At 38.2% G+C, this 17,848-nt stretch overlaps 1 pseudogene; it reads right to left on the bottom strand.

Annotated features, from left to right (window-relative positions):
* The window catches only part of LOC107789096 (protein MICRORCHIDIA 6-like), a 75,283-nt pseudogene that overhangs the window by 53,278 nt on the left and 4,157 nt on the right, over nt 1-17,848 (bottom strand).

Raw genomic sequence — 17,848 nt, 5'->3', positions numbered from 1 at the left:
GTGATATATATGCTCGATGAGATTAGTCGTCGAATAGATAATTCATATGGCCTCCCAGTGATTGTGCAAAGTTGTCTGAAGCCATTCGGGACCCTGTACGTGTTGTTTATGTGATCGACTGGTTATTTATTGTTATAATTAGTATAGTCGATTTGATAAACATCGTCGATTAGTTTTCTATGACTGAATGATCAAATGTTCTGATAACTTCACATGACTGATCGAACTTTGTTGTTAATTGGATGCTTGACTTTGTTTGAGATTAGTTTGTAACTGCATTTGCAAAACAACTAAAAGATTCAGTCTAGGGCAGCTCTGAATTTAAACTTTCAGAAGTTCAAAATGCCCTACTGTTGCAATGGGTTAATACAGTAATAACCAGGGTCTAACAGGGGTAGTTTGGGGTTTGAAAAGAACAAAAAAGCTTAGTTTAAGTGAGCTGACAAATAGAGTACTGAATTAGGATTAAACTAATGTAATAGTGGGGAGCCAAACTTGGTAGCATGGGGCTGATTGAATAAAAAAGGGGTGCACATGCTTTTGGGCAAAAAATACAGGCTAAAGGCCTGTCGAATGGATGGGCATGGGGAAGACTTTTAGTTTAAAAAGAAGTTATGGGCAGGAAGGAGGGAAAGGGTTCAAGGCATCTTAATGCTTGCCATTTCTGCCTATAAAGAGGATTGTTTCAGAATATAAAGGAGGTGGACATTTTTAGTCTTCAGAAGGGTTTTAAGTTGAAAAAGAACTGACAGAAAGAAACATAAAGAAAATTTCAGAATACTGTAACAAAGCATTGTCTGAACACTGCATAAGAGTGCAAGTTGGTCAAGCTGTCTTTGCCAATTGTTGTTGGGTTAGTTGCCGAACTGTTTGTGACTATTGAGCTGCTGGTGCTGTTACATTGAATATTCTGGGTTTTCTGCTGTTTTACACTCTGTGTCTGGGATTGTTTGCTTGGTGCTCGACCACCTGTGGGCTTCATTGTTGTTACTGTGTTGTTGTTGTTTGGTTGCCTGTTGCTGACTCCTTTCTTCTTCTCCTTCTTATTGTTCAAACATCCAGGTACACGACTAATACTGTCAACGTAACTTGAAGTTGAGTATGAATACAAAAGAGAAGAGTTGAAGATTGTTTATTTTATGCATAATCTGTATATTGAATATCATGTGATGTTTAATGGTTTACATTTTTGCCTGGATACGGGAGTTAGCCCTCCTATATAGTGAATGCAAATGTGGGGTAACTTAATGTCGTATTGTGCGTGTAAGCTGATAGGCAACAGGATTGACAGTGTAGTAGGCTATATTTTAGAAATTAGCTATGTTTGTGATTAGCATGTCCTTTAATGCATGTCAAGTATGAAACTATCCATTGTTAGTTAATTTCATTTCCTTTTGATAAATTGCCTCCTTATAATTGGCAAACCATTGCTTTAAAACAAACAGCGCAAGTCTGCACTTCTCAACCTCACTAAGGTTGAGCCCGAATCGAACGAACCCAGCAGGCTTTCATCAGAAAGGCAGTGGCCCAAGCCCAGCCGATACTGTGTGGGCTGGGTTTGGGCCCATAATGTTCGATTAGCTGCCCATGTGCATGGCCATGTTTTCTTATTCTGCAAAGGCATTCGGAATCCCGTTATAAATAACCTGCAAGCATGTAATTGAGTAGGACCATTTTACTTTCAATTAGTAGAGACAAATGCGACAAGAAAACATAGCCGCTATAGGATATCCTTCTAAAAAATAAAGATGAGATGAGCCTTCGACGAATAAAAATGCACAAGCTGCGAGGCCCTCGTTAAATGTGTATATAAAGCACTTAGTTTCCAGGGCGGGCCGTTTAGCAAATCTCACGGCCTTTCCCAGAATTAATAATACGCTAATCGCTTTAGGCGCGTATTTTAATAATCTTACCTTCTTAAACTCGGGTGTGCATTTCATGCGACCCAAATCCAAATCCAAATCCTAAAACATTGAATAAAAATATGTTCCGGATCGCGGGTGCATTTCATGTGACGCAATCTAAAAACATGTTTTAAACGATGTTCACATTCCTTAAGATATAATAAAAGCGGTGAAAAGATAAAATTGGCACAAGGGTTCATAATTGTATTAAAATCAGATAAATAAGCCGAATATGATAGTTGAGCGACCGTTCTAGAACCACGGAACTCGGGAATGCCTAACACCTTCTCCCGGGTTAACAGAATTCCTTATCCGGATTTCTGGTACGCAGACTATAGTATGGAGTCATTCTTTTCCTCGATTCGGGATTAAAATTGGTGACTTGAGACACCCTAAATCTCCCAAGTGGCGACTCTGAAATAAATAAATAAATCCTATTTCGATTGTCCTTTAATTGGAAAAACTCCCTTGTCCCCTCGCGGGTACGGAAAAAGGAGGTGTGAAAATAATATCATCAACATAGACCACCAGATAAATACAGAGACTCGAAGCAAAGTGCAGATAAAACACAGAGTGATCAGCTTCACTCCGAGTCATGCCAAACTCCTGGATAACTGTGCTGAACTTACCAAACCAGGCTCGAGGAGACTGCTTTAGACCATAAAGTGACCGGCGCAAGCGACATACAAGGCCACGAGACTCCCCCTGAGCAACAAACCCAAGTGGTTGCTCCATATAAACTTCATCCTCAAGGTCACCGTGTAAAAAGGCATTCTTAATGTCCAGCTGATAGAGAGGCCAATGGCGAACAGCAGCCATGGATAGAAAAAGGCAGACTGATGCTATCTTAGCCATGGGAGAGAACGTATCACTGTAATCGAGCCCAAATATATGAGAATATCCCTTGGCAACAAGACGGGCCTTAAGGCAATCAATCTTGCCATCCGGACCAACCTTGACTGCATATACCCAGCGACAACCAATAGTAGATTTACTTGAAGGAAGAGGAACGAGCTCCCAAGTACCACTCGTATGTAAAGGAGACATCTCGTCAGTCATAGCCTGTCGCCATCATGGATGAGACAATGCTTCACATGTAGACTTAGGGATGGAAACAGAGGACAAAGAAGATATAAAAACATAATAGGGTGATGACAAATGATGATAAATTAAACCAACATAATGGGGATTAGGATTAAGTGTGGTCCGTATACCTTTCCAAAGTGCAGACGGCGTACTAGGAAGAGACAAGTCCGCAGTAGGAGCAGGGTCAGGTGCATGACGTGAATCAGTTGGGTCTGATGCTAGGTGCGGACGACGATGATATGTCAAGAGTGGTGTTCCTGTGGTGGGGAATCTAGGAGGAGCCATATTAGATGTCACGCCCCAAAATCCGAGGAGCACGACCGGCGCTCAACCGAGTAAACCCGACTGAGCAAGCCTGTTAGATTTCATACTACCCAAATTCGTCTTTGAATAAAGAGGAAATGTACACAATTAATCAAATTCTATAAACATGTCATTAACAAGTCCATTTCATTTCCATTAACAACTTCGTTCACAATTTTGAAAATATTACAAATTTTATACAACATTGACAAACATCAATATTTCTACTTTAATTCCAATACCCGACACTACACACAACCTGTCTACGGAGCCTCTAAATACAACTGAAGAATAATATGGAAATGCCGGTAACAAGGCTCCGGCTATACCTCAAATGCAAAGTACATGATAAACAGATGAAACAGGACCCCGAAACGAAGTGGGGCTCACCAAGTCAGCTAAAAGGGTGATGCGGCACTAGCTGCGACCAACTCTGTCTGCTATAGAAACACCTACATCCATTTAAAGACGTATCGCCACCGGCAAAAGGGACGTTAGTGTCATAGAATAGCACTAGTATGTATAACTAAACACCATCTCATTAGAAAGAACAACCATACAAAGACAAAGAAATCATAAGGATTTAACAAAAGCTTTAAACAATTACTACATCATCAAATAAAAGGAATCACATAGCTTTCACATAATTTCCATAGCTTTAGTTTGGGGCTTTTAATACTGTTCATCATCATTCACAATACCACCGCTTTCTTGAGCGGAGTCCGATCACGGCCCAATCGGCTAAGCCCTCTTACAAGACGTTACCCTTATTTTAGTCTCACTTTCCAGTTTCAATTATCATTGCATTACCACCATGTGTGGATAACATGGCGTCCGATCATGGCCCAATCGGCTAAGCCGTCTTACAAGACGTTACCCTTTTCCGTTATCCATCTCACTTCAATCTTTGGTTTCACATGTATTAGTTCATCGGCACTTGGGGCCACAATTATCACATCATACTTGGCACTAGGCCATATTTCATAACTCTCATTCCACATCACTTTCACTTTCAACATCAAACTTGCAATTTAAGATAATGGGCACATACAAGAGCAATTCAAGTTATAAGCATATAGAGGAATTCTCATGATTCGGCATAATAATCACAATTTAACTTGACTTAAAATCTAGGTAATTTAGCATATAGTTCACATTCTTCATATATCTCCAATTACCAAGAGTACCACATTAAACACATTAAGACACACCTTTCATATATATTCTTGCAACACCAAATCCTTTGAAATAACAAATACTACATAATTCAAATTCTGGACTTACAACATGTGCTGGGACACCATGGGAGCTCAATTTCTAAGAAGAGGGGGTTTTAGTCATACATACCTCGTTTAAGCTTTCCTTAAGTTACTATGACGTTCCGGAAATTCTAGCAATCCCAATCTACTTGAGACATAACAAAATTGAACACAAATTAGGAAGGTATTCATTGTTTCATCTAATTTGAGCATTTTATCAAATACTAGTTGAGCATCTTGAATTCAAATCTCGTTTACAAGATACCCTTCATTCCCCAACCCAATCTTTACTTATTTATGTTCAACAATCTTCCCACAAACCTAATTTGTACATGCATGTATACATAATACTATTACACCCAAGAATCATACCTCAATAACCCATCTCACAATCTCTACAACACCAACACAACCTAGGTTAGGCACCTATGGCTTCCAATCACCATCCCATGAGTTCTAACGTATATATCATACATAAATAATCACCATAGAGTAGTTAGAGATAATAGACATACCTCTTGCAGTAAGAATCTTGAGAATCCCCACTTGTAGTGTTCTAGATCAATTTAGGGATTTGAATGGGAATCTATGGATTTTCAAGATCAATCCTTGTTAATATAAGTGTTTAGGAGTAGTAATCAACTAAAAATACTCCAAAAACATTACCTTGGATCATAGGAGGGAAGTATGGGACGGATTCCCCTTGATAGAGCAAGTCCTAGCTCAAAAAAATGACTTAGAGACTTTCCATACCCGGTCTTTGGGTATTTATAGGGCGGCTAGGGGTGTGACCGCGGTTAAACCGCGCCCGGGCCGCAGTGGCCGCGCTCGTACTGCGCTCGGAGGCAGAAACTTTAAGTTTTCCCGCGGCCGCGTCACGGACGCGCATCTGACACGGGTTAGGTAAAATGGTCATAACTTTCTGTATACACCTCCAAATAACAAACGGTTTGATGCGTTGGAAACTAGACTCAAAGAGATTTAATTTGATAGGTTATTCATCGCATAACACCGTATTTAAATGGAGATATGCTTGTCCAAAGTAAGGTCTTGTGCGTACTTATTTATAACTTTAGTCTATTATGAATTTTCCAACTTGGCTTAGACTTAGGCCTCGTCTTAGACTCCAAATCACTTATAATATGACTTATACACTTATTAACATATCCAATTGATATCCATTATATCATGAATCCTCATTTGCATGCGAGATAAAATAATTAGCCTACCTTGGCACCACAAAATCTTAAATTACTTCGCAAAATTTTCTGGGGCTTTACATTCTCCCCCGCTTAAGATCATTCGTCCTCGAATGAGGATAAAGGTTCATTAATTAGCCATCCTTATGTAACTTTAGCTTTTTCATATCATGAAATATATCAACAGCCCCGAATTTGGCTAACTCCCTAAATTTCTGAAAATTTTGCCGAAATTTCCTTTGTAACTAGGCCTATCCACCTGTCAGAGGACCCCAGATACATATCCTAACAACATATACATGTTCCATAGACATAACATAACTTGTACATCACCAACAATGGCCGTATAGGCAACATATATCACCAAAATGGAATAGTTTAACATAGATCAAATCAAAAGATAAGAGTTCATAGGAACCAAATTCATACAAGCTATTACATGACTATTCAAACAAATGTGGGTACTTCTTTCTCATTTCTTCCTCGGCTTCCCAAGTGGCTTCTCAACCTGCTGGTTCCGCCATAACACTTTTACGGAGGCAATTTCCTTATTTCTCAATTTTCGGACTTGCCTATCAAGAATAGCAACTGGAATTTCTTCATAAGATAGTTCTTCATTAACCTCAATAGCTTCAACTGGCACAATAGAGGACGGATCTCCCACTACTTTCTTCAACATAGACACATGGAAGATCGGATGTACCAACGACATCTCGGGTGGCAGCTCGAGCTTGTATGCCACCTGACCAATCCTCTGAATGACTCTGTACGGTCCGACATACCTCAGACTTAATTTTCCTTTCTTCCCGAATCGCATGATGCCCTTCATGGGGGAAACCTTCAAATATACGCAATCATCTTCTTTGAACTCCAAATCTTTGCGACGAATGTCCGAATAAGACTTTTGGCGACTCTGAGCAGTTTTCAACCTCTCCTTAATAATCTTGACTTTCTACATGGCCCGATGTATGAGGTCTATCCCTACCAATTCTGCTTCTCCAACCTTAAACCACCCAATGAGAGACCTACATCTCCTACCATACAGTGCCTCGAATGGTGCAATCTGGATACTAGCATGGAAGTTGTTGTTGTAAGCAAATTCTATGAGTGGCAAATGACCATCCTAGCTACCTTTGAAATCAAGAACACAAGCACGCAACATGTCCTCAAGCGTCTGAATAGTCCGCTCCGCTTGCCCGTCAGTTTGTGGGTGAAAAGGTGTACTAAGATTTACCTGCGTACCCAAACCTTGCTAAAATTTCTTCCAAAAGTTGGTCGTGAACTGAGCCACTCGATCAGAAATGATAGAAAATGGGGTTCCATGCAACCTGACTATTTCTTTGATATACAACTGAGCATATTGTTCTGTTGTGTCGGTAGATTTGACTGGCAAGAAGTGCGCTGATTTCATGAGTCGATCCACGATTACCCAAATTGAGTCAAACTTGTGCAGAGTGCGTGGTAATCCTACCACAAAATTCATATTGATCATTTCCCATTTCCACATTGGGATTTCTATGCTTTGTGCCAATCTACCAGGCCTTTGACGTTCGGCCTTCACTTGGTGAAAGTTCGGACAATTTGCCACGTAGTCCGCCACATCCCTTTTCATGTTATTCCACCCATAAACTTCCTTGAAATCATGATACATTTTTTTTGTAGAACCTGGGTGAACGGAATACTTAAAACTATGAGCCTCAACCATGATTCTTTCCCGAAGATCATCTACATCTAGAACACATAGCCACCCCTGGTATCGTAGTGTACTATCATCCATGCCAAGAGAGAAAAAAAATTGTGGTCTAATGTTCATGAATCCCCTCCTTCAGCTGTGCTAGCAATAGATCGTTGCATTGCTTTTCTTTCACCTCCGCTACAAGCGACGATTCAGCCCTATTATGCACAATTACTCCTCTTTCACTAGAGTCCGCAAGATGAACTCCTACACTAGCCCACTGGTGAACTTCCCTGGCCAACGACCTTTGGTATGCCTTCAAATGAGCCAAACTTCCTATAGATTTCTGGCGAAGATCATCCACCACAACATTGGCCTTTTCCGGGGTGATAGAGAATATCGATATCATAGTCCTTGAGCAACTCGACCCATCTTCTCTGTCTCGAATTCAACTCCTTTTGTTTGAAAATATATTGAAGGCTCTTGTGGTCCATAAATACATCCACATGGACCCCATACAAATAATGTCACCAAATCTTTAGTGCAAACACCACTGCCGCAAGCTCTAAGTCATGTGCTACATAGTTCTTTCCATGATTCTTGAGTTGCCTAGAGGCATAAACTATCACCTTAACATGTTGCATCATTAGTGGAATATCTTTATCACATTTCTCTTACGAATTGAGTTTTTCAATAATCTCACGTATATGGTTACAATCTCCCGTGAATACTTGCAACTAACTCTTCCAAATTCTCAACAAAAGAGATTATTGAATGAATTTTTTTTCATAGGACCTTCTGTCTCAAATGAATAACACCTGCTAATTTGCGCACATACCCTGATAACATCAACCTGCACGACATTGCATCAAATATAAGGTAATATTGTGCTCCGACTTTTCTTAGCCAACCTCTTCTCCCCATATGTGCCTTATAAAATTTAAGAAACCACACTACTTCCCCTGTGAATATTCTCAAGATCCCTCTTTACGGTTAAATACCGCCCAAAACACATATCAACCAACACCCTTTATATGTATATAATTTAGGAAGAGTCACTGGCCCGAGAAGGGCATTCTCTGAAACTTGAGATCCTCCTCAATTCTTCAACAACAACTTTTGATTTTACTCTTAAGTGTAAAACTTAGTCCACCTGATTCTATCCTCGATGAGTAACTTACCTCATTCCCTGTATTGTAGCTACCAATAGTGTTCCTTGATATTGCGGTTTAAGAGTTACCATGTTAAACATGTCCGGTCTGTAACAAGTGTTCATCCACTTTAAATCTATTTTGAACCTTTCATTTGCCCTTTGGGTAGACGTGTTGTCTTTCCCCCTTTTTTTCGCCCTTTGGCCTGGACAATATGTTGGTACCATCTTTTCCTTCTAACTAGAAAATTCATTCCCATTCTATTTTGCTCATAGTGCATAATTGATAGCCTTATTGTGCCACACCCTTGTCCACCTCCCGTGAACTTGTAATATCATTGTGCCTGGTTTAGTGAGTTTATCATACCACAACTTCACCTCCAGTAGTCTCACTTTCTATTATATGTACGGTTAGTCCTTTATAACTTTTATTAACACTTCTGCTCTAAGCGAGTCCGCCATTCTGATACAAGATATTTTATGATAACCATGACCATCTCAATTTATAGGTTTTCTCCCCATTTCTTCTCACCTCATTCTTCCTAGCTAGTGAATAGCCATGCAACCTTCAATATGTTACGTGGTCTTTTCCCTTAGTTATTTCATCATGCTCACCTCTTAACTCTTGTGAGGATATCCGTGGGAAAGTGTGTTCATCCGCATATCACTTAACACTTATTTGCTCTCCATCAAGCCCAAATACCCTCTTGGATTATTATAGCATCACATTTATTTCTCCCACTCGTTCCGCCTTTCTTAACGTCTTGGAACTTTGGTTAAATTGCAAATCTATGATTAACCCATTCTAAAAACTCGCAACCTTCCATATTTGACCTATAGTACTTCCTTAGGTTCCATTGTTCCTGACCCTCTAACAAGTATAAAATCCCTTTACAAATATACTCTTAGTTTCTAGGATCGTTGACCCTATCATTCACATTTCCATGTATGAAGAATTTACCTTCCTTAACCTTCCACCTTTTGGGGGGTACTAGTGGTCTATCATTAGCGTATCCTTTCAGATAATCACGTTATCCATTATCACTTTTCTAGACTACGCATGTCTTCAACAAAATATTCAAACATCATAGCTACATGGTCTTACTCTTGTTTCATTGTATTTAAGTGGCCTCAATATGGCCTTCCTCCCCCACTTGGGGCGAATGTTCCGGATTTCGACACAAGTCTTGAATTTTGGCAATTTTAGGGACATATGTCTCATATATCTATCCCTCATATATATGTTCGACTATTAGGGAGTTTTAAGTCACCATGGTATTAATCTCATAAGTTCTCTTCTCTTATTTAGCCACACGGGCTTGGGATTCCAATTCCTCATGTCAATATCCGTTAGAAATGTAATATCACTTCATACACTTCTGGATTTTTATAAAGTTCGTAGTAGAGGGGTCTTCTCGTCGTGGGTTCAATTGATTCTCCTTTCATAACTTCTTGTCTCCTAGGAGAGACTTGCACTCTCATCATTAATCTCCTGGTCACGTCTCCCATATATCACGTGCTTATATAACTAATTTTCTTTCACACCTTAGGATCATTTATATACTTCGCTCACTACCCACATGTGCTATTCAAGCTTACATATCACTTATCAATTCATTATTTCTTTAGAGGTGGTAATCATTTTTTTAACACTCTTCTCGAATAAATTATGCTCATGGTACGATGTACTTATCCTATATGCCCATACCATTCGTTCAACAAGATACATATGTCATCTCCTTAATATTGATGCATTTTCCCATTGGTCATACCATATGACAACACTACTTGAAATAGACGAAAGAGCGTTTAAACATACCTTGAAGCTCAATGCATGAGTTAGAAAATAATCTTATAGTCAAGTTTTATCGCATGATCTGGAGTGTTGAAGAAGGGTCACATTCCTAAATGTCCGTGTAGCCTCCAACTTATAGATGTGGTCGACAACACACCGATAAGAAGGACTCTACTAGACACGGCTCAAAACATCCTAGGACACTTTAAAACCATAGGCTCTGATACCAAGTTTGTCACGCCCCAAAATTCGAGGAGCGCGACCAGCGCTCAACTGAGTAGACCCGACTGAGCAAGCCTGTTAGATTTCATACTACCCAAATTTGTCTTTGAATAAAGAGGAAATGTACACCATTAATCAAATTCTATAAACATGTCATTAACAAGTCCATTTCATTTCCATTAACAACTTCGTTCACAATTTTGAAAATATTACAAGTTTTATACATCATTGTCAAACATCAATATTTCTACTTTAATTCGAATACTCGACACTACCCACAACCTGTCTACGGAGCCTCTAAATACAACTGAAGACTAATATGGAAATGTCGGCAATAAGGCTCCGACTATACCTCAAATACAAAGTACATGATAAACAGATGAAACAGGACCCCGAAACGAAGTGGGGCTCACCAAGTCAGCTGAAAGGATAATGCGGCACTAGCTGCGACCAACTCTGCCTGCTATAGAAACACCTACATTCATTTAAAGATGTATCGCCACCGGCAAAAGGGACATTAGTGCCATCGAATAGTATTAGTATGTATAACTAAACACCATCTCATTAGAAAGAACAATCATACAAGGACAAAGAAATCATAAGGATTCAACAAAAGCTTTAAACAATTACTACATCATCAAATAAAAGGAATCACATAGCTTTCACATAATTTCCATAGCTTTAGTTTGGGGCTTTTAATACTGTTCATCATCATTCACAATACCACCGCTTTCTTGAGCGGAGTCCGATCACGGCCCGATCGGCTAAGCCATCTTACAAGACGTTACCCTTATTTTAGTCTCACTTTCCAGTTTCAATTATCATTGCATTACCACCATGTGTGTATAACATGGCGTTCCGATCATGGCCCGATCGGCTAAGTCATCTTACAAGACGTTACCCTTTTCCGTTATCCATCTCACTTCAATCTTTGGTTTCACATGTATTAGTTCATCGGCACTTGGGGCCACAATTATCACATCATACTTGGCACTAGGCCATATTTCATAACTCTTATTCCATATCACTATCACTTTCAACATCAAACTTGCAATTTAAGATAATGGGCACATACAAGAGCAATTCAAGTTATAAGCATAGAGAGGAATTCTCATGATTCGGCATAGTAATCACAATTTAACTTGACTTGAAATCTATGTAACTTAGCATATAGTTCACATTCTTCATATATCCCCAATTACCAAGAGTGCCACATTGAACACATTGAGACACACCTTTCACATATATTCTTGCAACACCAAATCATTTGAAATAACAAATACTACATAATTCAAATTCCAGACTTACAACATATGCAGGGACACCATGGGAGCTCAATTTCTAAGAAAATGGGGTTTTAGCCATACATACCTTGTTTAAGCTTTCCTTAAGTTACTACGACGTTCCGAAAATTCTAGCAATCCCAATCTACTTGAGACATAACAAAATTGAACACAAATTAGGAAGGTATTCATGATTTCATCTCATTTGAGCATTTTATCAAATACTAGTTGAGCATCTTGATTTCAAATCTCTTTTACAAGATTCCCTTCATTCCCCAACTCAATATTTATTGATTTATGTTCAACAATCTTCCCACAAACCTAATTTGTACATGCATGTATACATAATACAATTACACCCAAGAATCATACCTCAATAACACATCTCACAATCTCTACAGCACCAACACAACCTAGGTTAGGCACATATGGCTTCCAATCACCATCACATGAGTTCTAACGTATATATCATACATAAATAATCACCATAGAGTAGTTAGAGATGATAGACATACCTCTTGCAATAAGAATCTTGAGAATCCCCACTTGTAGTGTTCTTGATCAATTTAGGGATTTGGATGGGAATCTATGGATTTTCAAGATCAATCCTTGTTAATATAAGTGTTTAGGAGTAGTAATCAACTCAAAATACTCCAAAAACATTACCTTGGATCATAGGAGGGAAGTATGGGACGGATTCCACTTGATAGAGCAAGCCTTAGCTCAAAAAAATGACTTAGAGACTTTCCATACCCGGTCTTGGGGTATTTATAGGGCTGCTAGGGGCGCGACCGCGGTCAAACTGTGCCCGGGACGCGGTGGCCGTGCTCGTACCGCGCTCGGAGGCAGAAACTTTCAGTTTTCCCGCGGCCGCGCCGCTGACACGCATCTGACACAGGTTTGGTAAAATGGTCATAACTTTCTGTATACATCTCCAAATGACAAACAGTTTGATGCGTTGGAAACTAGACACAAAGAGATTTAATTTGATAGGTTGTGCATCGCATAACACCGTATATAAATGGAGATATGCTTGTCCAAAGTAAGGTCTTGTGCGTACTTATTTACAACTTTAGTCTATTATGAAATTTTCCAACTTGGCTTAGACTTAGGCCTCTTCTTAGACCCCAAATCACTTATAATATGACTTATACACTTATTAACATATCCAATTGATATCCATTATATCATGAATCCTCATTTGCACGCGAGATAAAATAATTAGCCTACCTTGGCACCACGAAATCTTAAATTACTTCGCAAAATTTTCTGGGGCTTTACATTAGACTCCCCAATGGTTGGAATGGGTAAGACTTCTGTGGCGGAAGGTGAAGTAGGAGCTATAGTAAGCTCTTTAAAGGTCGGTATAGGTAAGACCTCAGATATATCAAGGTGGTCAGAAGAGGTAAAGAAAGGTTTAGACTCAAAAAAATGTGACGTCAGATGACACAAAGTACCTACAAAGATCAGGTGAGTAACAACGATATCCCTTCTGAACACGAGAATAACCAAGGAAGACACACTTGAGAGCACGAGGAGCTAACTTTTCTTTCCCAGGGGTTAAGTTATAAACGAAACAAGTGCTCCCAAAAATACGAGGAGGAATAGAGTATAAGGGTGACTGAGGAATAATACTGCATACGGAATCTGATTCTGGATGGGAGATGAAGGCATCCGATTAACCAAATAACAAGCTGTGAGAATTACATCACCCCAAAAATGCAACAGAACATGAGATTCAATGAGAAGTGTGCGAGCAATCTTAATGATGTGCCTATTCTTTCTCATTGCAACCCCATTTTGCTGAGGGATATAAGGACAAGAGGTCTGATAAATAATTCCTTGAGAAGTCATAAACTGCTGAAATTGAGAGGATAAATATTCTAAGGCATTATCACTGCGAAAAGTGCGAATAGAAATACCAAATTAATTTTTAATATTAGCACAAAAATTCTAGAATATAGAAAGTAAATCAGAACGATCTTTCATTAAAAATCCAAGTACATCTTGAATGATCATCAATGAAACTAAAAAAATAACAAAATCCCAAGGTTGAACTGACTCTACTAGGACCCTATATATCAGAATAAACTAAAGAAAAACAGACTCTGCATGACTCTCAACTACGACGAAATGAGGCTCGAATATGTTTCCCGAGCTGACATGACTCACACTCTAATGTAGATAAACTAGACAAACTAGGCACCATCTTCTGAAGCTTGGATAAGCTTGGATGTCTTAAACGTCTGTGAATTAGGTCCAGAGGATTTGTAACTAGACATGCTTGGGAAGAATCAAGTGAATTAAGGTAGTAAAGGCCTTCTGATTCAAGTCATGTTCCAATCGTCTGTCCCGTACTGCGGTCCTGCATAATAAAAAAATCATCAATAAAATATATACCACAATGGAAGGCAGAGTCAAACGACTAACAGATGCAAGATTAAAAGGATAGTCATGGACATTAAGAACGGAATCTAGAGTGACAGAGGGTAGGGGATTCGCTTGTCCAACTCTTTTTGCTTTAGTTTGAGACTCATTGGCTAAAGTAACAGTGGGAAGAGACTGTGAATACGCAATATGCGACAAAAGTGATTTATTACTAGAGATATGATCAGAAGCAGCTGAGTCCACAACACAAGCAAAAGAATTACCAGCAATAGAAGTATTAGTCTGAGCAATAGAGGCTACTTGTGAAGATGTCTGCTTATTTGCTCGATACTAAAAAAACTCATTATACTCCCCTTCAGATAAAGAAAATCCCTGGTTACCTGTAGTCTCGGTCTAAGCAGCATAAGCATTTTTGGGTGGACGACCATGTAAAGAACAGCACGCGTCACGAGTGTGTCCAAGTTTATGACAATAAGAGCACTTGGGTCTAGATCTTCCAAAACGACCTCCTCCTCGTCTATTCTCCATAGTTTGAGATGTCTGATTGTCCACTGAATGGGATACGAGAACAGATGAGTCAAGTGTTTGTGATGAGCTCACTAGGTGACTTGGTGCTGCAGCAAGGCGAAGTAATCGAGAGAATAATTCATCAAATGTGGGGACAGTCGGACTAGCCAAAATTCTGATCGCGTACTGAGTTAAGATCATTAGGAATCCAACAAGAGTAAGAACTAGAAATATCTTTTGTCGCTGCTCTTGCTGCTTTTCAACACTAGTAGAAACTGGCATCAACTTCTCAAATTCCTCCATGACTGCATGTACTTGTCCCAAGTAAGTAGACATATCTAATTAATGTTTTTTTTTTAAATTTGTCATCCGCGATATCACATAATAGAAACGAGATATGTCATTAATGTATAAAGTGCGAGCCTTTTCCCAAACCAAATAACATGTCTGGAATGGACGAAATAAGGGCATCAACTTGGAATCAATAGATCGCCACAAAATACTACATAATTGAGCACCGGTCTTCTCCCAAAGTGCTTTGGCCTTTTCATCTCCTTCGCTAGACTTCGTGATTAAATGATCTTGAACACCTTGACCTTTACACCACAACTCGACAGACGAGGCCCAAGCTAAGTAGTTTGAACTTCCTATTAAAGGTTCTGAAGTAATCATAACACCGAAACTGCAGAGCCTGGGTTTTTTAGACTCGAAAGCATCGACTCTCAAAGACATCGCTGGATTGAAGTGATGTCTATAAAAGTATCACCAAATAACAGAAAGAATCAATTGAAAACACGCTGAAATAGACGAAGGAGATACTGTTTTTTGCCGGAAAATTACTGTAGTTGCCGGAAAAATCAGTGTAGTCGCCGGAAAAACTCAAAGTGGTCAAAATCAAACGAAAATAGTATGGGTGGGGTCGGAATTGATAGATGGCCCAACTGTTCCGAAGAAGCTTTTTCAAAAATGGCCGGAAGATGTTGTACGTGTCGCGGCTGAGCTCACACGAGTGAGCTTCTGGTGGCGCGTGGGGAGGCTGCTGCCGGAGATTTTTTTGGGGTTTGGTCGCCGGACAATGGTGACTCTTGTGGTAGTGTTGGATTTTGCACAACACTGACAGAGACAACGTAGACACAAATAGCCTTGAAAAAGTCGCCGGAAAAAGGCTTCCGGTGATTGATTTCTCTTCCCGAAATCGCTGGAATTTATGCACAACGATAAATCTCTCACAATTGCTCTGATACCATGTGAGAATGTACGGAAGAAAATCTAATATTATCCACATATCTTAACAATGATACAATGAGCCTTATATATATATCTATACTATATTAAAAGCACGAAAGCCCTTAGCGAAATGTTGTTCGTCTTTTTTATCCTCTAAAAATAGATTTCATATTGGATAGAATTGTAATTTAAGTTATTTTCCTAAGTTTTAAGATTTTAAAACCAATTAAAATTTGACTTATTAAATCTTTCCCTATTTAAATTATGTATATAATCCAAATATTTAGGACACTCAAATCAATTGAAAAGTTACCTTATATAGATCGAAAAAATATAACCAAAGTTGTTCACATGATGAAAGAAAACTTTATCAGAAGACCAATTATCTTCAAGGAGGTCCATGTTATTAGTATTAGTTTAACTTTTAATTCTAACTAAATATTTGTAGTCTTACACAACTTTTCTTGAATATTTTTTAGAGAGTTGAATGAGGTAGAAACCAAATTTAAATGTTCTATACTACGTGCACACAATTCTACGAAGAAATTGGGAATGCCGTTTTTAGTTTTTGATGTTGGCTGTTTAATTATGACCACGCTTACAAAAATGACAAAATAAAAATTATTGATTACATAAAACTAAAAAAGTATACAAGAAAATTATTTTAGTAACAATCGTCTCATGAAAATATTAGAAAACAATTATAATTTTCTTTTTGAATCAAATTAGACTAACTTTTAACGCTTCCAAATTAAAATATAAAAATTTATTATACACACACAAGAAAACTAACACAATAAATCCGTGAAAATTGATTGAAATAATAAACTCTATTTTTTATTTTTACATGGAATTTATACTTTTACTCCTAGAATAGTATCAACGTCTTATGTCAGGGCGTCCTGCTTTATGTCTTTTTAGAATGAAAATAAGAATACATAGTTTTTTTAAAAAATAAAAATAAAATAATTCTAAATCTTCAAAGTTATATGATCATGTTGAAACTAAAGAGGATGCATGGCTTATAAAATTATAGTAATAAAATTATAAAACTGAAATGATTTTATGTTAAATATATTGACGGGGATGATTGAGAACTCTTGTGGAACAAAATTTCTTCTTTTGTTAAGTTAGCAAAATAGAATCAAGAATCATAAATTTCAGGAACTTAGAATTTTTTCTTTGACATATTTTATGATTCAAGCACAAATTTAATATAATTTATAAAAATTTATACCCATTGAAATAAAATACACGCGCAACGTGCGTATCGTGAGACTAGTATATATATATAATACATGTCCTACTCCTAATATATATGGGATTAAGGTTATTTAATACTATTTAACTACCAAACTAACACCTACTACACATGGGACTAGGACATACTCTACTACTTATTATGGGACTAGGACTATTTACACATAACTATCTAACAGCTTTGGTTAAGAAAATAGATCTTGATCTAACTCAACCTCCAAAACAAGCTCATGCAATAAGGATTGCACAAGACTAGTGTTTCTTAAAGCAAAATGACCAAAAAACCATAGGGCTTGAAACGAAATGTAAGGCGCATAATATACAGAAAATTGGAAATGCCCAACATAGATTTTACCACTATAATATTCAAATTGTAATTAAAGTCACTAATTCAGCATTAAATATATAATAACAGTCTTCCTTATCAAATTAATAATAATACCGATATTGGTACAACTCTTCACCGTTAAGATTCAAAGTACCGATTGCTTTGTGCGTCATTATTTAAAGTGCACATTTCTCTGAAGCAATAACTCCTTGCTTCATATTGATTTATCGCTTTAAGCGACAAAGAGATGACTTCAAATCAA

This window comes from Nicotiana tabacum, chromosome 8, assembly GCF_000715075.1.
Source record: "Nicotiana tabacum cultivar K326 chromosome 8, ASM71507v2, whole genome shotgun sequence".
Taxonomy (NCBI): Eukaryota; Viridiplantae; Streptophyta; class Magnoliopsida; order Solanales; family Solanaceae; genus Nicotiana; species Nicotiana tabacum.
Note: the sequence above shows the minus strand (reverse complement) of the source record. Positions and strands in the feature narration are given on the sequence as shown.